This window comes from Petaurus breviceps, unplaced genomic scaffold (assembly GCF_028583685.1).
Source record: "Petaurus breviceps papuanus isolate PSGF00001 unplaced genomic scaffold, PetGlider_PUasm1.0 151, whole genome shotgun sequence".
NCBI classification, from domain to species: domain Eukaryota; kingdom Metazoa; phylum Chordata; class Mammalia; order Diprotodontia; family Petauridae; genus Petaurus; species Petaurus breviceps.
In genome coordinates, this window is record NW_027185712.1 from 8,001,503 (window position 1) to 8,028,742 (window position 27,240).

General features: G+C 37.1%; 1 long non-coding RNA gene across 1 annotated transcript; it reads right to left on the minus strand.

The window, feature by feature from the left end:
• Window positions 1-9,018: 9,018 nt before the first annotated feature.
• On the minus strand, window positions 9,019-27,000 carry LOC138153632 (uncharacterized). The gene is made up of 2 exons (XR_011166418.1): window positions 26,900-27,000; window positions 9,019-9,492 (listed from the first exon to the last, which is right to left on the minus strand). It is a non-coding gene; the product is annotated as an uncharacterized lncRNA (long non-coding RNA).
• Between the last annotated feature and the right edge of the window lie 240 nt (window positions 27,001-27,240).

The window sequence follows — 27,240 nt, forward strand, 5'->3', positions numbered from 1 at the left end:
CATAAATGCCCCCAAGATGACTGAGGAGGGGGTTTCTAAAGTGGCTTTATTTATGCAGTACTAATATGAAATGAAAGAGAATTTAATAAGCAGAGGCTAAAGCAAAATGCGGGGAGAGGGGGAGAGAACAAACAAAGAAAAGAAAGAAAACAAACAAAAAATTAATGTGGAGAGAAAGGCAAGGCTTTGAAAGGGCATGTGATTCAGATACAGAAATAATGCCGCCTCATCTTATTACAGAAATACTTGAACTGGCTCACTGTCGTCCTTATTATTATTTTTTGTACTTTCCAGACTGTTTGCAAACGCCCATCTCCTGTCTCCAGGGCCTTTCTGTTGGTCTAGACCTGGCCTCCTTTCTTTCCTTTCAGACACTGCTGATACTGAAGCCATCTCCTCGGCAACTCCTGCCATCTGGAACTGTCTGCCTTCGACTCGGCTGACTCGGTCTCGTCGCAACTGTCATCTGGAAACATATTTATTACTTCCTCCTGCCTAGGCTTCTCAGGGCTGATTTTCTTTTGTGCCTTGTTTATCCTGCACTGAAGTGATGTTATTTTCTTTTTCACTTCTGAAGTAGCCCACTGGGCATAGGGCCAGTGTGAAACCAGAGGAACAGAGGGAGTTGTGGGAAAGGATAGGGCAGTCTAACCCCTCCTTCGAAGAGTAGCCATGAAAAGTCATAGCTTGACATCATACCAGGGTGTGTCTACCAAGGCTTCAAGAGACTGAAAATAAGAGTGCCCTTCTTTCCCTAACACACACACACACACACACACACACACACACGCACGCACGCACACAGAAGAATAAAAATAACACCATAGGATTCAGAGATGCATGAGACATTTTTGCTCATAGCAACTGGGAAATAAAGAGAAATGTCCTAGATGTAACTGTTGCAGTGGCTGTGGTGGTAGTAGGTTCATGCTAGGTAGGTAGTAGGTTTGTGGTTGTTAATATTTTCAGTGTCACCTGATAGCCTCAGTCTGGTTGACTTGGAATGTTTGACTCACTTAGAATGTATAGGGGAGATGGGCTTTGACCTAGATTTGTCAGAGATCAGACAAGACTGTTGTCTTGAGAAGTTTTGCTTCTTACAAAATTGTAGGCAACTGCTCCGTGAGCAAAGATCTACTGGACTGATCAAAGCCAACTATGATTCAGGAAATTCAAAATGTTCATAAACCTTTTGAACATTCTAACAAACAGGTCATTCCTCAGGTACCCTAGGAATCTGTTCCACAAAATGCTTTTGAATATTAAATTAAGGTCTATTTAATTTAATAGTTATTTATTTACAAATACCATGTGCTAGGCACTATACTAAATACTAGAAGCACAAAGACAAAAACAAAACTGCTTTTGCCCTCAAGGAGGTCATATTATTATTGGAGAAGCTAATGTTTACACAAATAAACTCAAATTTTATAGAAAGTAAAATTCTAAAAAGCAATTTCTAAAAGAGGAAAAAACATTAGCACTTGTGGATTGGGGAGGTTCTGTGTTTTGGGAGCTAAGCCTTTAAGGAGACTGGAATTCAAAAAGGTTGAGGTGAAGTGGGAGAACATTCCAGGGATGGGAGGAAGCCTATGAGATGATAGTAGCCTGCATATGGAACAACAAATTTTGTCACTATCTGTTCATCATAAACCTCCACCTCCAAGTTAGTATATTTTGTTACAATCAGTGCTATGGAAAAACCATATCATACATAAACAAACAAACAAATGAAAACTCCTGATGCCTTAGACAAATTATTTCAGTTCTCTAGGCCTCAATTTCTTCATCTGTAAAATGAGGAGGTAGGACTAGTTGACCACTGAGTTCCCTTCCAGGACTGAAATCCTCTAATCCTATACTGGCTCAATTTTTAGAATAATACAAATGCATTCATCTTTTTTTCACCCCACTTAACTTCCATTTGCTTCTTCCTTCATTTAGCTCAGTATCTTCATTTGTGATATTGCATCTTCAATTATGGTTGCCCCTTAAAGGATAACATTAAATGAATGAGGGGGTAAATGGCTGCCAAATGTGTCCCACTGCAATCTTTGACAGATGTTCTGATATGAGCTGCTATAATAATGGACAATGAAGGAAAGAGTTCCAAAAGGATTACAGAGTTCAGATCAGGTTCATGTGATAGCATTAGTCCCTCTGCAATAATTCAAGGATCCATGATTTCACTGGTGTGGCCACTCCTTTCACTGAGGCCCAGCTCAGCCCCATTACCACTTGGTAAATGGTCTTGGACAGATGCTGTTGCTGGAAGAATCTCTCACCTGGTGGCCAACCTTCTGGTGATGAGACTCTCCAAATCTAACTAGGCTTTTCCTCAGAGAATAAACATCCAATACTTCATGTGCTTATATTCAAATTCCTTCCATCCTGGTAGGACCTGCCAGAATTTGGTCCTTCACATGTATATCAGGAACCCAGGGATACTCCTTCATCATAAGGAGGCATTGAGATAGGACTTTAGTCCCAGGAGAGGAATATATCAGCTTTTCCATGTAATTCTAACCCTAAATTTCTCTCTTGTAGTTCTTTGGGACAGAACAGAATAACTAGCTCCAGGATAGATAAGACTTCTACAAATATGAATCATATCTGATGAAAGGGATAGAAAGGCAATATGAGATCCAAGATGAAGATCTCTTTATTAGATATCCTTATCTTTTCTTCTAAAGTTTGGCTTAAATTATTATGAGCAATGCCACAACCGTGTACTCTTTTCATCTCTCCTTTATAACAGATCAGGTCATAAAGGATACACAATGGGAATAAGCTTAGGAATTCATACAACTCAGTCCAGATGTGCCAGAATGTGTTGGTATGCTTGAATCCATGCACACCCAAAGTGATAAAGCACTCCATGTATCCCTTCCCTGTCTTCTGGAGTCAGAATATATTCCAAGTTAACCCCCCAGTCCTACCTTTTATCCCCAGGTATATTATCTTAAAGGTATGTTAGAATGCTATAGCAAGTGGTGAGTGGGCCTCTTTTGGACAGCTATGTAAGTAGGGAAGAGGAAGATGAGGGATGAGCAGTACAGGAAGGTAAGTTATCAAAACCAATTCAGAAATGAAGGAAGAATGAGATTTAAACTGGTTTTGAAATCTCACAGTAGGTTCAAATTCAGACTAAATGGGGGCAAAGCTTGAGGTACCATATTATTATTAATTATTATTGTTGATGCTCATTTCTCATCCTTCTTGCTAGTAAGAAAGAGCTGGGTCAAAAGTCAAGGAACTAAGAGGGGAAAGGAGAACTACAACCACCACACAAAAAAAGAAAACTCTACAACGAAACACTTGGACAAATAAATAAAACATATAGGAAATATAAATGGTGCTTTCTGAGCAATGGGAAACACAAACGACCCTTGTTGGTATGAGATTTATACATCCGCATATCACAGATGCCCTGTTGCTTTATTCATACCGTTAAGGGAGAAAGGCAGACTGTAACCATCAGCACCCACCATTAAATCATTACAGAAACACTATTGTAAAGAAACAAGGCTTTAAAACTCTCTCTTTCTCTCATACACACACACACACACACACACACACACACACACTCACACACACCAGTGTGCTTTGAAACACTGGGTGTTTAGAGACTCTTTGTACTTCCTGGGCATTGTTTAGGACTCCAGGAATACTATTTCAGAGAAACAAATAGATAATAAAAAACATGTAAAAAGGAAAGGGAGGAAAGCTGGGATTTTGTTGGTTATCATATCTGGTCATCCTTCAGAGAACTGGATGAGGGAAAGTTTTTCTCCTTGGAATGGGGACTGGAAGAAAGCTCAAGGGATCAGAATGACATGTGATGCCCTCTCCTCTTTTGTAGACTGGAAGGTCCTTTGTAAACCTGGTTATTCATTCTCAAGCTGTTCCAAGCAGGGACCTGTGTCTTTTCCTTTAACCAGTATGCCTGTTCTGAAGCTCTATTGCTGTGATGTGGATTGCTCTCCTCTAAAGTCCTCCTGAAGAGGCTGTCTGACATATTAGGCAGTGTTTGCCTTCAAACTCTCTAATGTAGTTTTTTCCTAAATAAAGGGAAGAAGGAGAGGTGGTAAAAACCCAATTGGCCTCAGGAGGGCTGTGTGGAGTGGTAATTCTTGGCAAAAGAGTTATAAGTATTTCTTTCATTTGTAAAGCAAATACAAAGGTCCTGTCAGTAAACATTTATGGCAGCCCATAAAGGCCCCTGTATCTCTCGACTCTGATGACTGGGCTTCATTGTGCCGTTGCTGCTCCAGAGAAAGATGCATCATTACAGATGATAATCCTCCTCTATGGTCTCATGGAAGCAAGCTGAGCCCTCAAAAGCTATGCCAGAGAAGCACAAAGGAATGGAATTTTTTAAAATGAAACTTCATATGTATCTGTACACACATGTGCAAACCTTGTTCCCCCACCTCAGTTGTAAGCTCCTCAATGCCAAAAATCATTCTTTATGCTTTTTGTGTCCTTCGTGGCACCTGGTGCAGTGTTTTATGCAAAATAGATGCTCAGATATGTGTTTAGTGAATTTATCCAATGATTTAACATAGATTGAAAAGCAGCAGGGTATATTAAATACTGTACTTTACTGGAAGCAAAGTTAAGAAGAACTGAGTTCAAATTTTCCTTTAGATATCTAACAGCTGTGTAATCCTGCGCAACACAGGTAATCTCTCTGTCTCTCAATTTCCTTATCTGTAAAATTAGGGAGTTGAACTTTATAGCCTTTATGGTCCCTTCTAATTCTAAATTTATGATCATAGTGTCCTTTATCCATGACATACAGGAAAAAATAATAATTATGCAGACTCTAATATGCGAAAGGCATCTTCAAATCAATTGGTGAAAATTTCTATTAAATAGGTTTAAAAAATGAAGGCCCAGGAGTATTTGGTCTTAGACTCAGATAACTTTCTACCTGACAGTTGCTCCCCAGTGTAACTCATTCCCTTTACAATCCATGCTCTTTGAAATCTAAGTATTATATGCAGTGAATCTATTCCCTGTACTCCACTGTAGTCTTCCATAGGTTTCCCACCAACTGAGTATTTTAAAAGATAGATAAACATATGGATGTCAGAGACAGCAAAGGGAGAAATGTTAAACAGATGAAATCAGATAAAAAGGGGGAAAAAACAGGTAAGATGACTGCTGTAGCCTTCAAATTTGGGGATTACCACCCAAAATGGAAAGATCACTGGAGGTTGATGGTATTAAAGATACAAAGAAAAATTTCTGAAGAAAAGAATGGAAAATGACAAAATTTACCTACAGAGAAGCTTATGGCTGACTGTTTAGATCCCTCTTTCATCATTAATCCCACCTTCCATCAAATTCCCAAGTGTAGTAGCATCTACTGGGGCAGTGATTTTAGCAATGGAAGGAATGGTGAGAGAAAATTTTGCAAGACAGCACATTCACTTCACAGTGCTCTAGGAAACCATTCTTTTTGAGAATAGTTGTGTTCATGCATATTCCTGGTTTGTCTATCCTGTTGGGTGCCACATACTTGATTTCAGGCTTTTTTTTTCTTTGCAATTAGAGTGCAAACTTGCCCAAGAGGATGGAAGTCGTTGGCAGAATTTTATTAGTGAATGAGAGGGTTCTTGGTACTGGCAGACCTTGCCACAACTTATTTAGAAAACATTCACTTTGGCTAAAAATGATAAATCTGTGTTTATCTTCTAAAAATGATCCCAAAGGGGAAAAATAGAAAAGGGATCTTAGAATAGGAAAGAGGAGGCAGTGGGGCTGGAAAAGGTAATGCTTGACTTTTCCAAAAATGTATCTTCTTCGATACCTCCCTGTGGGCATCGGGTACATTTCCAATCTGTGTTTTGAAAGATAAAATGAATATTTCATCTAACCAGCTGCATTCCAGGATGGGTAAGTATCCCTTGCTTTTTGCCAAGTGTTAGAGTAGATAGCTTTAGATCATCACATTTAAGCTAAAGGGGGATACTTTCTAAGCAAGGATTGTTAGGTAGTATACATTATTATTTCAATATGCAGATAAAACTTTGATTGCTGAATAATTCTTTGCATCAAATCTTTTGGCATCCTATTCATTTATTTCCTGTGCCTATACAGTGGACATATCATGGTGAGATAGACTTTGTTCCCAAATAACTAAACTAATTGTTTTCTGTAAGCAAAACAACAACAGCAACAGTTAAATACGGTGTAAGGCAACTTAGAAAAAACTGGAAAAAGCTTAAATGTTAATGTTATTTAAGCCAATTATCCTTGAGAAGGGTAATCCAGCATTGAGGATTATCAGAACATATCTTATTTTCAAATTCTTATTGACCTTGTCCTCTATTCTATTAAATTACTGATTCTCAGCTAACACAAACAAGATCATTGTTTCTTTGAGTCCAGTAAGATCAGAAAGAGAAGGCCTTTTATGGTAATACCAATCACCACAATATCCATTGAAGAGGTAAGTTAGAAAGTTAGTAGAAAAAGAATGTAGCTTTGCTTCAGGATACATTGTTTTATTATTCTATTCCCTGGATAAATAGGGGAAAAGTGGAAGTACTGAGTAGAAAGGAACAGAATAGCACAGTAAAGCAGTAAGATCATTGGTGTAGGATAATATGCTTTTTTTTTGAATGCCTGAATACCTGTCCATAAATTTATCTAAACATTCCTCATATCTCTTAATCTTTTCAGCCATTTATTATCTCTTGAAGGTCATGGGTATCCTAAGTTCACTTGCATAGTATGAAGTTAGATAAAGTTAATTTCTCTAAAGGTATAACTTCTAAGCTGCAAAGAAAATTGTGATAGTCCTAGTCTGAGGTCTAAGGCAGGTGTAGGGAACATGCGGCATTGAGGCCACATGTGGCCTTCCAGATCCTCAGGTGCAGCCTTTGACTAAGTCCAAATTTTACAGAACAAATCCTTTTATTAAGGGGCTTTGTTCTATGAGGTTTGTATTCAGTCAAAGGGCCTCACTGGAGGACCAAGAGGGCCACACATATACAAAATACTCTAGCATTCAAAGGTCTTCATAGGGGTGGCTAGGTGGTGCAGTGATCTTGGGCAAGTCATTTAACCCCAATTGCCCTGCCTTCTCCCATCCAAAAAGCAAAAAAAAAAAGTCAATAAACACATAGAAGGTATACCACAAAGTCTCAAAAGTATAAAGAAATTTTATCATTGATAGGATAATTATTGAATGAATTATCTAAAAGTACTGCACCATTAATACTTCCTTTGATGATTATTCTATATGTGTGACTTATGTAAGGGTAGGAAATAAATAAAATAGATTGAATATGCTATAGATGTTAGTGTATTCAGTATGTACATTAAAAAAGGAAACTTCTCTATTTACAGAATAGCTCTTACAAAATGATATCATGATCAAGCAATATAAAATGTAGCATTTTTTCAGGCTATGGTTTAAGCCCATTCTGTTTCTATTTATCTTAAGTCCATGTTTGTCTTTTCAATATAGAACTACTATGTTCTCCTTATTAAATGGTGAGTAAAACATATGCAACTTATAGATCTCTTGATGCATATCCATTTTTTCCAGACATATAAAAATGTAATTTGGATGTGGTATGTTTAAATAATTCTTAATGTACAAAGAAGAAAGAGAATGAATAATCTAGAGTTAATATTGAATCGGTAGAAGTGCCACAAATACCTTGTTCTCCTCCAAGTGAGACAAGTGGAACATAAATATATTAAGGAAAATGTAATTAATTATACTAAGAGACATAATGGCACCCTAAAGTCAAAGCTAATGGGAAGACCATGTTTAAAGTAATTAACATATATGAAATACAAGTCCTCATGTATACTTCTTGCAGTGAAAAATAACGTATTTTAAAAGTGCCCTAACCACTTTTTAAAAATATTAATAAAATATAGGACTCATCACCCTAAGACAATTATTGAATTATGATGACTTAATCATTAAAATTTAGGAAGAATATTAAGAAACAATTTTAGAGCACATGAGAAACAACTCAAACATCTATATAAATTATTTTGAAATGAAAAAATATTACCTTATTGAGCAATAATAAAAACTGGTATTTAGTACGCTCATGTGAATTTATCAAGTATTACAAATATGATTTTGTGGCATTTTTTTCAGCATATGGTTCAAGCCCATTTAGGTCTTATTTATCTTAAATCCATTTTGTCTTTCTAAATTGAACTGTGTTCTCATTATGTCATCATCATCATCATTATTATTATTATTAATTTCCAAAATAGAACTGTGTCTTCCTTATTAAATGGTGAGTGAAACAAAACCATCTCATTGATCTCTTGATGCACATCTATTTTTCCAGTCATATAAAGTGTAATTTGGACATGATCTGCCCAAGTAGACTCTTTGAAATAGTTAAGATCCAAGAATAGAAGCAGAAGGCCATTCTTGGACAACATCCACGTGATGATATGTCACCAAAGAAGTATCAAAAAATGACTGAGAAATAATAGGTTTATTTATGGAAAGATAGGGTTTTATGATATAATTCATGACCAGGTAATTGATACTAGAAATTACAGATGAGTTATCCATAAAGAACCTAACTTAGTGATTAATGTAAATTATTCAGAAAAATAGTAGAAATAAAACTGTATCACTATAGCCTATAAAAATCATCTACCAAATATGCAGCAAGCTATGACCTAGTGACTGGAATTATGCATCAGAAGTGCACTATATTTCATCAACTGACAGATTATGCATCCCTATTCTATATACACAAACCTTAAAATATCTTTGATAACTTGCTCCCTTCCCCCCCCCCCAAAAAAAATACTGGAATTGGAGCATTATCACAGACTGAACCACAATCCTTTGGACACAAAGTTTACTCATAAAATCTTAAGATTCAAGCAAGTATCAAATCCAGCCTCAGAACTTAACACACACACACACACACAAACTAGCTGTGTGACCTTGGACAAGTCACTTAACCCCAACTGCCCTCCAAAAAGCAAAAAAAAAAAAGATTCAAGTAAGTATAATTTTTTTTAAAGGAATGTTTTTTACTATGACAAAGACATCATACAATTTTTATGATCTTGGTCTTTCCTTCTTGCCTTTGTACAAGACCAGAAGAGAATCATTTGCAACTTTTACAACCTTGAATCATGAATTCAGGAATATCCTGGAATATCACCAACAGCATGACATTTCCGACCAAATCCAGCAACCAAAACTTCATCATTTTCCTCAATAAAGTTTAAGCAGCCATCAATGGTAACAAAGGCAGTGATTTTTTTGCTGTTCTTAATCAGCTGAACTCTCACACACTCCCTGATGGCAGAATTGGGCTGCTTGGCTTTCACACCAACTTTTTCCAAGACAATCCCTTTTTCATGAGATGCTCCTCCAAATGGGTTGGCCTTCAAGGCAGTGCCCAAATGAGCTTTCTTGTATTGTTTGTCATGTCACTTTTGGTATCTCCTGTGGCTGCGGAGCTTTATGCTGCCGCCATCCTGGCCGAGGGAAAAGAGAGAAGGCATAAGTATAAATTTTGTCACACAAAATAGTTATAATCTCCAAACAACACAGAATGTAAAAATGTAAAAAAAAAAAACTTTTAAACTATACAAATAGAGCAGAGGAGATCCAATTTGTGTGGGAACAAGATGACTCTTCCTACTCCTGACTGTTCTTACTTCTTGGATTATATCCTATACAGAGTTGGTTATTCATTCATTCATTCATTCATTTAGCCACAGCACTATGAGGATTGATAAATATAGAATAAAGTAAAAAATAAATGTGTAGTATTTTTGATCCTTCTTTTACTTTCTCTGTATTTTCTGAAGAAGGGGTATAGGTAATATAGTAATATCAGCATTAACTCAAATCTAGAGGTTTTAAGAGAGAATTACTGGAACCCATATGTGGAAGACAATATTGTCCCACTGGCACTCAAATATGAATCACCTGTAAACTCCTTCAAAACTGGGGCTCATCCAGTTTTCATGTTGAAATTCAAGCAAATTCCTTCAAAACCCATCCCTCCCACCTCCTTTCCCATTAATGTAGAGGGCAGCACCATTCTCCCAGTCTTTCAGGCTCTCAACATAGAACTCCTCACAATCTCTCATCCCTCATAGCCAATCTGTTGCCAAGGTCTGTTGATTCCACCTTTGCAACATTTCTCCTCTAAGCCCTCTCCTCTCCTTACATTCTATTCTCTCTTACCCAATACTATCATTTGAATTTAAAAAAAGTTATTTTAGACATTTTTTCGATAGTTCCTATGGTTTAATTTCTTTAATAGTTAATCTTCTACAGTTTGGATGAGGCACCCCATTCCACTTTTGGAGAGCTATAGTTGTTGCTTTCACCCCTTAATTTAGACTGATTCAATCTATATTTCTTTAACTTATTCCTACTTCTCTTGTTTTGACTCTTGAGGCCAAGCAGAAGAACTTCAATTGCTCTTCCACATAACATCCTTTCTAATATTTGAAAACAGTTATCATTTTCCCCTGTCTCCTCATCTCCCAGCTAAACTTCACCATTTTTAAGTAAATGATACGCCCATCATATCCATTTCCAAACAGCAATGAGTTTGAAAGTGATAGACACACTAAAGGAAATACCAATGTTAATACCTTAGCTAATTATTAAGGAGGGAAAAAGGAGGGTATAGCCCTAGGAACATTTTTGGATGATATTTCTGAATTGGTTTACTCCACTGATCCAAATCCTAGTCATCTTTCAAGGTCCAACTGAAACTTGACACATGATGTATCGATCATACATGATACAAGATTGTTCTCCCTTTTCTCTAAATTCCTAATGAGCTGGATTGTTTACTTCTTAAGGCCAGATTGTTAGACTTCTTTTGTACCCTGACAGCATCTAGGACAGGGTTCAAGTATGTAGTATGTGTTGAATAAAAAATTTTGAATGATAAGTACACAATTAACATTCTGTTCAAATTTGTTTTCTGGGTTATTTACCCTAATGAATCTTTAAGGTTGTGTATTCACTACCCTCATACCCTGACTCTTATGCCCTTATAATGGGCTCAGTAGCACACAGAAGGGGCAGAAGAAAGGTTAAAACAGACAAGCTTTGAATAGTGCAATATGTTACTTAATCATTGTGCCTTGAGACTTCCAAGATGCCTCATGAGTTCAGTCCCCAAAGGCAAAGAGATTTTCTTCTAATCAATCAAGTACTTAATATTAACCTACTATGTGTCAGGCACTATGCTGGGCTCTAAGGATACAAATACAAGGAATGGAGCAATTACTATATGCAACGATTATTGGTGGATTCCAATCACCTTGAGATAATATTCTCTTTAAAACTTGATCAAGTCCTCTAGTTTTTCCTGGGTGATTTCCCTTCTAAATACTTATCCAGTGTGCATATGTTTCCCAGTGCATATGACATTGGGCTAAGTCCTATTTGTGCTCAATTTTTCCAAATTCCCCGTAGAGGTGAGGCATTTGTCCCCCTCTCCCATTACTGGCTTCAGAGCAGCAGCCGTCAGCTGGGCAGAAGTCTGGCTCAAGACCCAGTACTGAGCCTGAGCCAAACGTGAAGGTTCATTAGGGCTCAGGGACCCAGATGCTAGTGCTAATGTGGTTGTGCCTGAGTTCAGAGCTTGGCTTCTGAGGCATCCCAGAGGCAGCCAGACCTCTCTCTCTTCTCTATTGCTCTGACAAAACCCTGTTAAATGCAGCCTTCCTAAGGACTAGAGAACAGGTGGTATTCTAAGATGTGGAACAAATTGAAGACAAGCATGACGAGTGGGTTGGGGTCACTTTGACATGGCTGACACTCAGGTCTGGCTCACGTTAAAGGAGGAAAGGCCTCTGTATCTCACAAACACCACCAGGAGCACCTGCACAGGCTTTGGAGGTGATAGATAGAGGTTGGACCAAGTACTGTCATCAGACCTGGTGGGGGTTTAGCCACAGTGGGACTACACACCTGTGGTCTGTTGATAACACATTTGCTCAGAAGCCAGGCTGACCTTGGGGTCTCTGCTTCTAGTCTTTTCCTCATTTTCACTTCCTCCTTTGTTGCCTTTGCCTGAGTCATTTTTTAAAACCTGCTCTCATTGCAGTGCAGAAGCAAAGAAATTACTCCCAAGATGAAGAAAAGAGACCACATATTGAAACACAATGATCACCTCCCTATGATATTGTTAACAGTGCTGTTAGTTTTATGGGCTTTGCATATGGCCCTGAAGATGGCACTGGATGATATGTGACGATGAATAAGATACAGACCCCCAGGAGTTTTCCATTCTCAGTGTCACCTTCTTAGCATAGGCCTTCATAAACTCAACTCTGTGCTCTCACACTAGCTTCCTCATTATGAGTCTTGCTGCTTTCAGTCCCTTTTCCTCTACTCTACCCTGCATATTTTGTTGAGATTAATATAACACACCAGTAGCATTATATTTTTCCCTGCTCAAAAACCAGGCCCATAGGACAAAGATCAAATTCCTCTGCCCGGCTCTTCATGTTCTCTACAAGACCAATTCATGTTTGTGCCTTAAGTTTTCCCCAGACATATCTTGCTTCTTTCTAACGTTTTGTCATGCTTTGCCCTTCCTGGAAGAACCATCTATACTCTCTCCATCTGTATGTGTTTTATTCCTTCAAATCTATCCTTCCTCAATGGAGTGTCTATCACCTGACCTACTGCCTATGGTATTCTCTTCCTCTTTTGAGCACCTATCAACTTGATGTATGATTTCTTTTCTTTTTTTTTTTTTTTAAGCAATCGGGGTTAAGTAACTTGCTCAAGGTTACACAGCCAGTTATTTCTGGGTGTGGTGCTAAGTATCTGAGCCCAGATTCGATCCCCAGGTTATCCCGACACTGGAGCCAGTGCTCTTACTCGCTGAGCCACCTGGCCGCCCCAATGTATGATTTCTTTCTCATATATCACAGAGGTGGGTTGGTATGAGACATAAGGCACTGGACTTGGAACCAGAAAGACAAAGGTTTGAAGAAATATCTTTTACTAGCTACATGATTTGGGGCAAATTAATTAAACATTTTGGGTTTCTGTTTCCTTGTCTATAAAATGAGATGGCTTAACATAAGGTCCTCTAAGGTACCTTCTAGTTCTGATTACATAACCCTATGATCTGAATGGTCATTTAATTTCTGATGTGGTATATATTATCTTCCCAACCAACTGAAAGTATGTGGTTTTTCAAGGGCAGGGACCTGGCTTATACTTTCTCTCCTAGTCATAATGCCCATTATAGTAATAGTCAGGTAGTACTAGTAGTGTACTAAAATGGAAAGAACACTTGACTAGTAGTGGAGAGATCTTAGAGTCATATCAGTTGTAACTACTGAATACCTGGATACATTAATGGGAGTGTGTTCACTTCCCTAGAACTTGAATTCTTTATTGTTAATATGAGGGGTTAAAGTAGATATGACATGCCATGGAGCAAAGACTCCCAAGTTTGGTGTGGGAGGAAGTAAGATCAAAACCCAGTCCTTCCATTAAACAGCTGTGTCACCTTTATTTTTCTTGGGTCAGAAGAGATGATTACAAATCTATAATCCTATGATTTCCAAGGTACCTTTCAGCTCAAAGGTTCTATGATTGCATATCAACCCGACAGATCTGATTTTCACTGATCTGGGGGAAATGATCTTTCACAATTTGGGTTGCCTATGGTAGAAATTATTTCAGAGACATAAAACTGGAGAAGATAGTCAGTATTCACTTTCCATTTATCTTGGTTATATCAAAATCCAAGGAAAACTCAGAAGCCTGAATTTTTAGCACAAATATATATCTAAATGTCTCTTGTAACATTCAAATTCTAGAACTTTCACTTGCACATATGCACACATATAATACTTAACTATATATATATATGTATATATACTTACATGTAAAGATACACATACATATAGTGTTGCTGCTACTACTTATGAGTCATTGAAATGGGTACAAAGGTGAAACAATTCACTTTTTGAATAATATTGTAAGCCTAAATTGAAGGGAGATATCTGTAAAAGTTTTGAAACAAATTTTAAAATCTAGCTCATGTCAATGTTTGAAAAAATTGCTTGGTGACAGATGAAATAAGTACCTTTTAAATAGATCTCTTTAAGCACCTGGTCATTTAGGTGAATTTATCACTGAGATACAACATCATTTCTTTTGGGCACAAATTCTTTTCATATAGAAAATAGCATTTCATGGCCTACTATTTTGGGACATACCAGAGGCTTCAAGCAAACACACATGATACATTTTTTTTGGAGGGGAATGGGGTTAAGTGACTTGCCCAAAGTCACATGGCTAATAAGTATGTAAAGTATCTGAGGCCGGATTTGAACTCAGGTTCTCCTGACTCCAGGGCTGGTGCTTTATTCACTGTGGCACTTAGCCACCACACATTACACATTTCTTGTGAAAACGATAGAACCTAACAGAGTGAACACAGTCAGAAGAAAATGACAGACCAAAGATAAAATTGGTATGAGAAGACATGGCAGGTACCTTCTAGTATTCAACCTAATAATGATAATAGATCTTTGTGAGTAAAACCCTTTCACTTAAATTATGATTTTTGATAACTGTTGCAACTGTGTGAGGTGAAAAAGGTATATATTATTGATCCCATCTTACAGATGAGGTAATTGAGGCTGGGAAAGGCTAAATGATCTATTACCTCTGTGGCTGTGGGAGAGTCATTTAACTTCTCTGTCTTTACTTTCCTCCTCTGATAGACTTTATGGGGATTTCTCAATCTGGTATCAACTGTAGGATCTGTGGATAGATTTCAAAAGTACTGTAAAGTTAGATGTGGAAAAAATAGCACATCTTTATTTTCACTAACCTATAATTGCAATTAAGCATTTTTTTCAATTATGAATATAGGTAACTAACCTTACTGTAAGAAGAGTTGTCTTGGCTTCAATAGATTATCAAAGGGGTCCATGACAATAGAAGAGGAAAAAAAAAGTTAATAACTCTTAGCCAAGAAAATCTCTAAAATACCTGACAACTCTAGACATAATCAGAGATTATGGGATAACTTTTCTGGGGGCATGGCTAAAAAGAGATAGATAGGATTATAAACCAAGCTTTCTGGTTCCAAGTTCAGTGCCTTATGCCTCATACCAATCTGCCTCTGTGATATGTGATAAAGAAATCATACAAATGGGATTGAAATGAAATAATGAGACTCACAATCCTTGGACAGAACATTCCTTAAACTGGAGATTCTACCTAGGGCACAACAGCATAGCAAATCTACCTTTGTAAGGAAGTGTTCTAGCCTGATAGCAGAACAGGACAAAGCAGTAGCTGAACAGACAAGTGACAAAATTAGAGTCACAAATGTCTAGTAGTGATATCTGCTAGGGGAATGGCTATACTTGAAGCTAGGAGGGTGACTGAGGAGGAATAGGACCATCAACACTTAAAGTTCCATCCCTCCTCCAGAGTCTAAGCAAATCAGAATTAGGCATCCTTCTTTCCCTCTGCAGTCTTAGCTGTCATCATAGCTAAATTGTCTCAAATCCTACCCTCATAGGATGGAATGAAAATGGTAGCTGGTCTCAAATTCTTAAGCTCAAGATGAGGTGGGTCTCCTAGAACACACAAGAGGAGACAGAGGAAAATGTGGAATTGACCTTTCATTCACAGCCTCCAGTTAGGCCTAAGTCAGTCAGTCATTCCATAAACATTTATTAAGCACCTTCTATGGGCCAGGCACTGTGCTAAGTATGGGGGAACAAAACACATAAAAGACACAGTTCGAGGGGCGGTTAGGTGGCGCAGTGAATAGAGCACCAGCCCTGGGGTCAGGAGGACCTGGGTTCGGATCTGACCTCAGATACTTAACACACACACACAAACACACACACACACACACACACACAGAACTGTGTGACCTTGGGCAAGTCACTTAACCCAAATTGCCCTCCAAAAAAAAAAAGAAGACACAGTTCCTCTCATCAAGGAACTCACAATCTAGTGGGAGAATCAACAAACAAATATGTACAAAAACAAAAGCTACATATAAGATGAATAAATTAAAAAATAGAAGGCTCTAAAATTAATGAGTTGGGAGAGGCTTCCTTGTAGAAAGATGGGATTATAGTTGAGACTTGAAGGAAGCCAGAGAAGCCAATAGTGAGAGAAGAGGAGAGACAGCATGCCAGGTATAGAGGATGGCCAAAGAAAATTCCTGGAGTCAAGAAATATAGAACTTTTTCATGGACAAACAAGGAGATAAATGTTACTGGATCAAAGGATATGTGACAGGGAGTAAAATATAAGACTGGAAATAAATGAGGGTGGGAGGTAGCATATGGAGGCATTTGAATGCCAAACAGAGAATTTTGTAATAAGAGCCACTGGATTTTATTGAGTGAGGGAGACAGGGGGAGGGATGGTGACAAAGGTAAACCTTGTGCTTTAGGGAAACCACTTTGGCAGCTGAACGGTCACTCCTTTGCTTTCTGAAAGGGTTCTTCTCCACCATGATGAGAAAGAACTTTAAACCTGTGGTTATAGCAAAGAAAGGGAAAGTGAAGAAACATTGGAATTTATGACCCCAGCTACCTAGGGCCCTGGTTCCAAGGGAAAGAGCCCAGTGAGATAGATTATGACAATGAGTTAAAGTTCCCATTGGCATTTGGGGGAGTCAGATAGCTAGACTCATGCCTTAGCAAAGCTGTGAAGTAAGTCCAGTCCTTCTCCCCTCCCAGACAGGGCATAGCTGGATATAAGTATAGTGAATAACCAACCTCCTGATGTAATATGAATTCTCAGGAAGTCCTCATATTCAATACACACTATTAACACTTCCCCAAACCTATTCACTAATGTCTAAAATCCTTCTAACAGGGGACATCGTTTTTCATTATCAAGAGAAGGCTTAAAATGAAAATTCTCTTGGGAGAAGTAATGCATTAGACAAAGCTAACACAAAGTCACATATGGCTGATGTCTTGAAAATAGATTTTAACTGAACAGAAGGGAAGTATTCTGGGCTAGGTGTATCTTAGATCATTCTCCTTGTAGTTTATGTTCAATAACGGAACAAAATGAGATGATCATAGGTTATTTAATGGTTAACTATGGGCAACTTAGTTATGGCAGGAGAAGGATGTTCAATAAAGATAGGCATTAAGAGTATTTTGAGTTGATTTAGCTGAGTGAAGCTCCCTTAACTGAGTTTCCCATCATGGTGAGACAAACATCAAAGATTATCTCAATCTCCTTTTACACTCAGGCAACCTGGAAGGGAGGTCAATAGGCTGAACACTTAAATCTCTGAGTGATTCAGATTTGAAGGATGGTCCCAAAAGAAGGAAAAACTAGCCTTACTCTCCTGATGGAACAGATACTCAGAGAGGCATAGTCCTCTTCTTTCACGACCCTTCAATCTTCGCTTTCCCCTCAGAAATACCTTAGTCTTATGCCTCATCCCCTCAGGACCATGACTTGCTTTCTGCTTGAGACACTAATTAACAAATGTTTGGAAAGCATAATATGATACTTACTCAGATACTTACTACCTGTGTGACTCTGGGAAAGTCACTTAAACCTGTTTGCATCTGTTCCTCATATTTAAAATGAAATGGTGAAGGGAATATCAAACCACTCTAATATCTTTGCTAAGAAAACCCCAAATGGGATTTAAAAAAAAGAGTTGGATGTGACTGAAATGACTGAAGGAAAATGTAATGGAGAAAAGAAAATATATACCTAAATGAATGCAAAATTCCAGAGAATAGCAAGGAAAGATAAGAAGACTTTCTTAAACAAGTGAGGCAGAGAAATAGAATAAAATAGAATGGGAAAAACAAGAAATCTCTTCAAGAAAATTAGCAATATCAAGGAAATGTTTCATGAAAAAATTGGCATGATAACAGACATATCATAGGGAATGAACAGAAATAGAAGAGATTAAGAAGTGGAAAGAATAAACAGAAGGACTATGCAAGAAAAATATTAACATCACCAATAACCATGATGGTGTCATTACTAATGTAGAGCCAGGCATCCTGGAGAATGAAGTCAAGTGGGAAGGAAGCATTGCTCACAATAAGGTTAGTGGAAGTGGCAAAATTTCAACTAAGGTATTTAAAATCCTAAAAAATGATTCTGTTAATGTATTGCACTCATGCCAGCAAATTCAGAAAACTCACCAATGGCCACTGGATTGGAAAAGATCACTTTAGTTCCCAATCCTAAAGAAGGGCAATGCCAAAAATGTTCAAGTTACTGAACAATTGTGCTTGGTTTGCATATTGGTAAGGTTATGCTTATGAGACTGCAAGCTAGACTTCAGTAATATGTGACCCAAGATTTACCAGAAGAGTGGGATGGTTTTCAAAGATACAGAGGAACCAGAGACCAAATTGCCAACATGCACGGGATTACGGAGAAAGCAAGGGAGTTCCAGAAAAAAAATCTACTTCTGTTTCATTGACTTCACTAAAGCCTTTGACTATGTGGATCATAACAAAATGTGGCAAGTCCTCTAAGAGAGGGGAGGACCAGATCATCTTATTTATCTCCTGAGGAACCTGTATGTGGGTCAAGAATAAGGAATTAAGACTGAAAATGGAACAGCTGCTTGGTTTAAGATAGGAAAATGAGTATGATAAGGCTATATATTGTCACCTTATGTATTTAACTTATATGCAGTGTGCATCATGTGAAATGCCAGGCTAGATGAATCAAAAGCCAAAATTAAGGTTGCTGGGAGAAACATCAACAATCTCCAACATGCAGTTGATACCATTCTGGTGGCAGAAAGTCAAGAAGAATTAAGGAGTCTATTGATGAAGGTAAAAGAGGAGAGTGTAAAAGCTGGCTTAAAGTTTAACATCAAAATATAAAATAAGATTTTGGTGACTGGTTCTATTACTTATTGGCAAATAAAGGGAGAAGAAATGGAAAGAGTGTCATGTTCTACTCTTAGTCTGAAAGATCACTGCAGCTGGTTACTGCAGCCATGAAATTAAAAGACCCTTACTCCTTAGAAGGAAAGTTATGGTAAATCTGGACAGCATACTAAAAAGCAGACATCACCTTGCTGAAAAAAAGTCTGTAGAGTCAAAACTCTCGGTTTTTTTTTTTTTTAGTAGCAATGTATGGCTGTGAGAGTTAGACTCTAAGGACAGCTGAGTTTCCCAGAATCAACCCTTTCAAATTGTGGTGTGGGAGAAGACTTCTGAGAGTCCCTTAGACAGCAAGAAGATAAAATCAGTCAATACTTAAAGAAATTAACCCAGACTATTCACTGGAAAGTGAAGTACTGAAACTGAATACTTTGGCCACATAATGAGAAGACAGAACTCATTAGAAAAGACCCTGATGTTGGGAAAGATTGATGGCAAAATGAGATAGGGGAAGTAAAAGATGAGATTGATGGTGTTACAGAAGCAATGTACATAAGTTTGGAAAGACTTTGGGAGATAGTGGAGGACAAAGAGCCAGGTATGCTATGGTCCACGGCATCATGAAGAATCAGACACAACTGAACAACAATACAGTAATGGGTGATAATGATTCAATTGTTTTTTCCATAAGTTACTGACCTTTTAAAAATGAAATTATTGAATATCTGAAGAACAAGTTAGTTGCTATTGGATAACCAATATACCACAAATGTGGTCATATACTAAGACTTGTTCTACTGGAGGGAACTATAGTCTTACCACCCTTCTCTCCACTACATCTTCATCTCCGTTTACTTCTCTACACTAAATCTTCATCTGCTACCTACTATATATCCACAAGTACTAGCATTCCTAGGAATAATCCCAGGTGATAAGGTGTGGAAAAGCATTGTACTAACAAGGGACAACATTAGTGGAAAAGTTGTTTGTTTGTTTGTTCGTTTCTTCCCCTTTCATGTAAATAAGATCTGCAAATCTATCCAGCACTCAGCTAGTCAATTCAACAATGTTATTTATGGAATCCCCAGAATGAGATTCCAGTTTAGATTGAAGTTGGTGTAGAGGCAGGGAGTGGGTAAGTAGGTATGAGCATCCAGTTGTGGGGGTGATGAAAGTACCACAAGAACAAAAGAATCAGCATTGAAATGAAATGTTTCCATTTTTATTAATGCCATATTTAGGTATGTGGGGAGGGGGTAGAAAAACCCTTGCAAAGTTTTCTTGCATAAAAGTAAGGAAGGATCCTAGAGATTCGTGTCTGGTGATTTCTCAACTTCATAACACAATGAAATGTTTTCAGAAAACTTCTGTGACTTCGTAAAATGCACCTTTAGCTTCCATCTTTTTCTGACACGGGAAGGGTACTGGACCCTGGACAGTGATGGAGTTTGCTTGAGATGATTGATACAGGATTCCAAATTTCACCTTGAAGCTAAGGTAGTAATCTACAAATGCATCCTTGGAGCATGTTTAAAATAGAATTAGAACTTACAGGAAAGAAAGATGCTTGATCTCCCTGCCAGCATTGCTTATATTACAGCCCCAAAGAGATGTTTGTTGGCAAAATACTTGCTGGTCCAAGGTTTTTGTATGAAAATACTTGCTATAACACAGAGAATCAAGCAGTGACACCAAAAAGAAATAATGAGGATCAATCTGTTTAAAAAATAAAATTAAATGCAACTATTTGTAAAAAGAAATTTTAGTAATACAACACTTTTCAATTTTGTGATGCCTTTCCATGAGAAGGGATGATGGGAAAAACGGAAAAGAGAAGGGGTAAATGGTTTGCATTGTTGTTTTCTTTAAGTATTTTCCCTTACTGGCTGTGAAAAAGCAAGAGATGGCAGTGTTGACACATCTAAAACAGGAGTTGCTTACTGGCCTAGCTGGAAGAAAAGGCTTCTGGTTTAAAATTTATTAACTTTTATTGTTGTTCATATATTCCATCCTACCCCAACCTTTTTTCTTTTTGGTGATTACTGCTCCCCACTATACCTTGGGACCCTAAAATCCTATCTAGTGGTACCTCCAGGAAAGGAAGTGGCTATTATAAGAAAGTAAAAACCAAAAACCAAATCACACTGTTAGGGTGAGGATGGGGGACAGGATAAATTACTTGTTACTAAATGGAATCATTTCAATCAAAAGCATTTTTTTAAATGAATGAGCTTGCTTCTTTGCTTGATTCTAGCTTTTTGCAAGAAGATCAAAGAGATTTATGACCTATGTCTCTTCAAGTCTGATGCCAGAAACGAACATGTTCTCATTAATAGTCATTTTCTCGTCAAAAAGAAGGCTTTTATGCAAACAACGTGCATTGCTTTCAGAACCTGCTTGTTGGCAAAATTTTTAATAGGAACTCAATGGCACTTCTTGGGGGGTGGTTGTGAGAAGAGAAGACATTTGATGACTTTCATATGTATCCTATATTCTAAGGTAGAAAAACAGCTTTCTGAAATCTATGAATGACTTTGGGGTGGGAGAAGGTGTTAACGTGGTGAATAGTGAGACATAGGTGGGCTCAAGGCTCTGTGGAGTTTTGAAAGCCTAGAAATGCTTAAGTAGGATCCTTAAGATGACAAGATGTCTTTCACAGTTTAAATTCTGAACATTCTAGTTTGCACCAGCTTCAGGCAGATTTACCACAAGTAAATGGAAGTGGAGAGTTGAACATTTATTTGTTGATTTTCAGCAATGCCATCTGAAAAGCTGAATAATTTAAGAGTCCCCACCCCAATCCCATCCCCAGCAATTTTTTTTTCTTTCCTTTTCCTCAGGAAAGGGGGATTATTAAACTTGGGGTTTGGAAGGACACATTTTCTAAATGAATTTCAAAGTCATATCTTTTATTCTCAGACAAGGACGACAAGCATAGTCTACATTGGAAACAACAACAATCCTGCTAAATTTATACACAAAACACACATACACACATCAAATAAGGAACTTATAAAAATGTAAACAAAGATAGATTCATCTACGGTGGGCTGAGCGCTGAGAGCTGTGCCATCATTCATTTATTCAGCAAATATTTATTGAAGATCTACTATTTCAAATTTTTCTAGTAAGCATTATAAGGGATCCAAAAATGACTAAAGCATAGCCACTTCACTCAATGAGATTTACATTTTCAAATATTTAGTGAATTCTTCATGAAAATTAGAGATTTACTATCTGCCATACTCAATATAACATCTCTTGGCAACCCTATAGGCTAGGTCTATCCTACTTTCTCTCTAGTGCTAATAACTGAAGGGGTCAGAGATCTAAATTACATAATTTAACATCTTTCTAATGAAATAAATTATTTATTTTTCTTAAGTATAATTATAGTCTCTATAAGAAGTGAGTAAATTAAAATAAGAACTTAATTGTAGAAGTTTAAAAGAAAAAAATGGATACCTAGATTACTGAGAAAACTGACTTATTTTCTCAAACTCAAATTAAATCAGGATACATAGAGTAAGTGATAACTAGGAAGGACTGAGTCATATGCCTTCAGAGGTCATGGTTAAATAATGTAAAGACAATTACTGAAGACGCAATCACAGTTTCAGATTTTGGTGTTATTTTCTGGGTAGTCCAAACTTGTTGGGTTTGTACTGGGAAACTGTAAGTTTGAATATTGCTGAAGTTTCTTCCTGAAGAATAAGTAATGTAGGGGAGCACATCAGAACAATTATTCATGGAGGTACCGTGTTTCCCCGATAATAAGACCGATCCTGAAAATAAGCCCTCCCCTTACTGTGTAAGATTCCTCTAAAATAAGCCCTCCCCGAAAATAAGCCCTATTGAGATTGCTACTGTAGTGAAGGTGATCCCCTGCGCTACACGCTACATTACTGTACCCACTGTATGCACTGTCCCCCCCCCCAGTGAAATGCACGCCGCGCTCCGAGCTGCATCCAATCAGAGCTGCAGCAGTGAGCGCGTCATCCTGTTCTTCCCCAGTGATTTACTTATTGAATAAAGGTACATTTTTTTGTTCACATTTACCTGTTTATTAAAATTGCTGTCAATGTTCATTAAAATAAGCCCTCCCCTGAAAATAAGCCCTCTGGTGTTTTTCTGTCCAAAAAAATTAATAAGACAGTGTCTTATTATCGGGGAAACACGGTATTATGCAATACCAAGCCCCATAGCTAACTGAATTAAAAACAATACCCTCCTATTTCAGTGAAACTTCAATCTCATCAATGTAGTTATTCCCTACAATACTTCAAATCTCAAAATAGACATGCCTGCCCATCCTGTGCAGCTTCTATGACTGTCATAAATATTCTCCCATAAGATTACTATCTGTGACCTCCCAAATATACTGGGGTATTCTCCATGTACTTTTACTGTCTTGAGGACTGCAATGGAACTTTTAGGCTGTTCTTCAGTTATCCCTCATTTTCATCAGAGATTGACCAATATTATTTGGTCATACCTTTATTTTATGGCATTTTTTACAGTTCTTCTCCTATGAAATTCCCTGCTGGAAATGTATCCTGGCCTACTATGTCTGCCATGCATCCAAGTAATTTTTAACTTCAATTCTTTGGGGGAAACATTGCTCTATCATTTATAACACTATAACGCTGACAAGAATAGTGGTGTTAAAAATAGGCCTTTGGAGGAGAATCTTGGCATCATTAAAATACTTATCAATTTCCTGAAAACAATTCAAATTAGCTGAATTTTTTTAATTTTAGGACTGACTTATTATACACTTATATAGTATTATTGGTGCATATGTATTTATTTGTATCAATGTATACACATATGAAATACATGTATACATGCACACCTGCACACATACCCTGTTGGCTTTTCATCTAGTTGTATATAAGGACCTGGACTATAAGCATCTATTATCCTCTTGCTTTTTTTCTTCTATAGAGATAGGCCAAACTTTTTTGAGATTATATATTATAGATTTAAACTACAATTACAAGTAGGAGACCCTACAAAAACAGCAACAGTAAATTATTTTCTGAAAAAGAGATTGTTTATGAAGAACTTGAAAACTTTCTTCAAGTATTTCAATGTCATGTGGAAAAAGTGATTACATTTGTTCTGATTAGACACAGAAAGCAGAACTGGAAGAATTGAGTAGAAAATACGAAGAGTTCCAATGATGCAGAGAAATCTTTTCTAATAATTAGATCAAAATGTAGAATGGGTTACATTGACAGTCAGTCATTTCCTCATCATCAGAAGTCTTAAAGAGTAGTCTTAATGACCACCATTTTTCAGGTATATTGTGGAGGAGATTTGTATTTAAATATAACTTGGAAGAAATGGTCCCCCAGTACCCTTAGGAATCTGAAATTTGATCATTCCTTAATGCAGTGTAAAATGAACAAGAAAAAAAAAACTTATAGTGTTTTATATCATATATACAAACCATTTAAAGCACTGATTTAATTAATTTTAATCTTTTTTCTGAATATTTGAGTATTGTTTAGCCACTTTGAGACCAAATCTGAGTGATTCCCAAATAAATGGTATGGTATATCAGATGCTATTATATAAAAATTACTTAACACTGATTATATTAAGTCCCAGAATATTTGTAGTCTTCAAATGGGAGAGGGGGGGGGGAGAGCCCAAAGAGTTTGGCCTAACAATACAGAGAGGAAAAACCAAGAAAACAAAAAAAATGTCTATTGTATTATTATATGCAATTGGATGGATAGTCTATAGAACTCACCTATCAGTACATGCGTCTTGGAAAGGCATTGTGGATAGAAAGAATACTGACCCAAAACTGAGTGGTGGAAGAGTCAGCTGGACTGCACTTGGGAAACTGTACCATTTTTATTGACTCCAAGTTTCTCCATGAAACACAGGCTCACTTATTTATTTGTTTGTTTGTTCTTGTCATCACTGTTCTTCTAGTAATAATCATTGCCTCAGAGCAATGGAATATCATAGACTATGAAGAATTAAGGTTTTAGATCATTTCAAGGGAAATTAAGAAATGAGTGGTAAGTATCAATAGGTTTCAAAGAATTAGAAATAAATTATTCAAGAAAAGTGGTATAAAAATAATATTAACTGTAAGGTACAAAAAATCTGCTGAAATGCATGTAATGGTAAAAGAACTAAAGGATGATTCTCAAGTTGGATGAACCCACTTCTAAAGATACATACGATATAGAAAAGAAACACATAGGAGAAGAAAGCATGGATGGTTTGCAATCAATATCCATGGAAGAAGTACTCACTTGGTTAGCTCATATTTTCATTCAATGATTAACATATCTTATAGAACACTCTATTAACGGAATAGTATTTACTGTTTAACTGTTTCTTCATCTGTATACAAAACATTCCACATTCTAGCCCTGTCCCTTTGTCTTGGCTTACCTCTATGACTAGAATGCACTCCCTTTCTAATTCCCTATTAAAATCCCTAAATCCATTCAGGTCTCATTTTAAGTGTTGCTTCCTATACAAGGCCTTTTCTGACCATCTGACCATGTGACACTCTCCTAGTGGTGGGACAGCTTCCTTCCTATAAATAACTTTTAATTTACTTTATATATAATTTGTATATACATATCTTAGCATATATAACCAATCCCAAGTAAAAAAATATATTCATTTTTGTCTTTGTATGCCTAGTGCTGAATATAAGGCCTAGCACATAGTAGGTACCTATGTACCTAGGGTTCAACACATAGTTGGTGATTACATTGATTTGATAAATATTTCTTGAAAAGCTTTGGAAAAAATGTTATTAAGCCTTAAAGACTACTATTGAAACATTTTAAGAATACAAACCATTAAATCACAATTCACTAAAGACTGCTTAGTGCAACCTAGTCCATAGCTTTTCTTCGGAAGAAAAACCCCAGTTTTGGACCCTAAAAAGGGTCCAGCATTGGAAGCCTACTCTTCAGGGGGCACTACTACAATCATCAACAGGAGTGTGTGTGTGTGTGTGTGTGTGTGTGTGTGTGTGTGTGTGAGAGAGAAAGAGAGAGAGAGAGAGAGAGAGAGAGAGAGAGAGAGAGAGAGAGAGAGAGAGAGAGAGAGAGAGAGAGAGAGAGAGAGAGGAGAGAGAGAGAGAAAGTGTGTGGGGTAGAAGAGAAACTCTCTCCTTTCTTTGTAACTCCCCCTTCCCCTGCCAAGCACAATTCCCTTTCAAGTACTTTATCATTAGATTTGAATATCTTTCTACTGATTTACTGCTGGACTGCAGAATTCCAAATTAGCTTGCTATGTTATACATACTTTCAGAGGTATGTCTGATTTTTTTCAGCCAATCACAAGGTATTTTCTATGTGGGTCATCTCTCTTTATTCAATGATCAAGGCAAATTATTTTTCTTAAACAGATTAATGATTTGTTCACACCTGATTTATACTTTTGATTTGTTGATCTGATCAAGATGTTTGAGCTTTCTGTCCTTAATTAAGAATGGTAATAGACACCCCACTCAACTCTAAAAATATTAACTGAATCAAGGAAAAAGGGAGTCACTTCAAAAATTGAGAAAACACATGGGGCAAATGAGAGATAGAGAGCTCACTTATGGATTATGCAGAATTAAACAGTTCCAATGAAGAAAGAAGAAAGCCAAATGAATTTTTCCTCTTTATGATAAAATAAAAATTCCTTATCCTAACAATCAAGGCCTGCTACAATTTACTTTTTACCTACCTCTTCAACTTTATGCCCCACTGCTCTCCTACTCGAACTCCCTGCCCCAGCCAAATTGTTCTACTCAGCTTTAAAAGCTACATGTTGAATCTAACATTTTAAAAGAAAAGCAAACTCCACATAATCGATTCACAGTTTCTTGCACATCCCCCCTTTTCCATTCTACTATCTATATGGAAATGTTTATTTTATTTGGTGTTGTGAAGTTCAGAATGAGATAAAGAAAGAAATCTAGTCCATTCACTGTCTCCAAAACATCATGTGCTTACTTGCCTCCATACTGTTGCTCACAGTGGTGCCTTACCTGAAATTTCTTCCATCCTGCTTTTTCCTTATACATATCTCACCCATCCTTAGAGGACCAATTCAATTACACCTTCTTTGTAAAAACCTTTCCCTGACTATTTAGAATTGAAACAATATTTTCCTTTTCTGAACTCCTAGAGCAATAATTGTCTGCATGCTGTATTTGCCAATTAATCATGTCCCTACATCATGTCATCATTTCAATTGATGTCCTGGCCTGTAATTTAAATCTCTTTTTTGTTGCTTTTGTTAGTTAACTTTGCATATGTGTGGTCTTGATTCTATAAATAGTGAATTCTTTGGTGACAGAGTGTTGGAACCCTCTCTTTCTCAGGATCT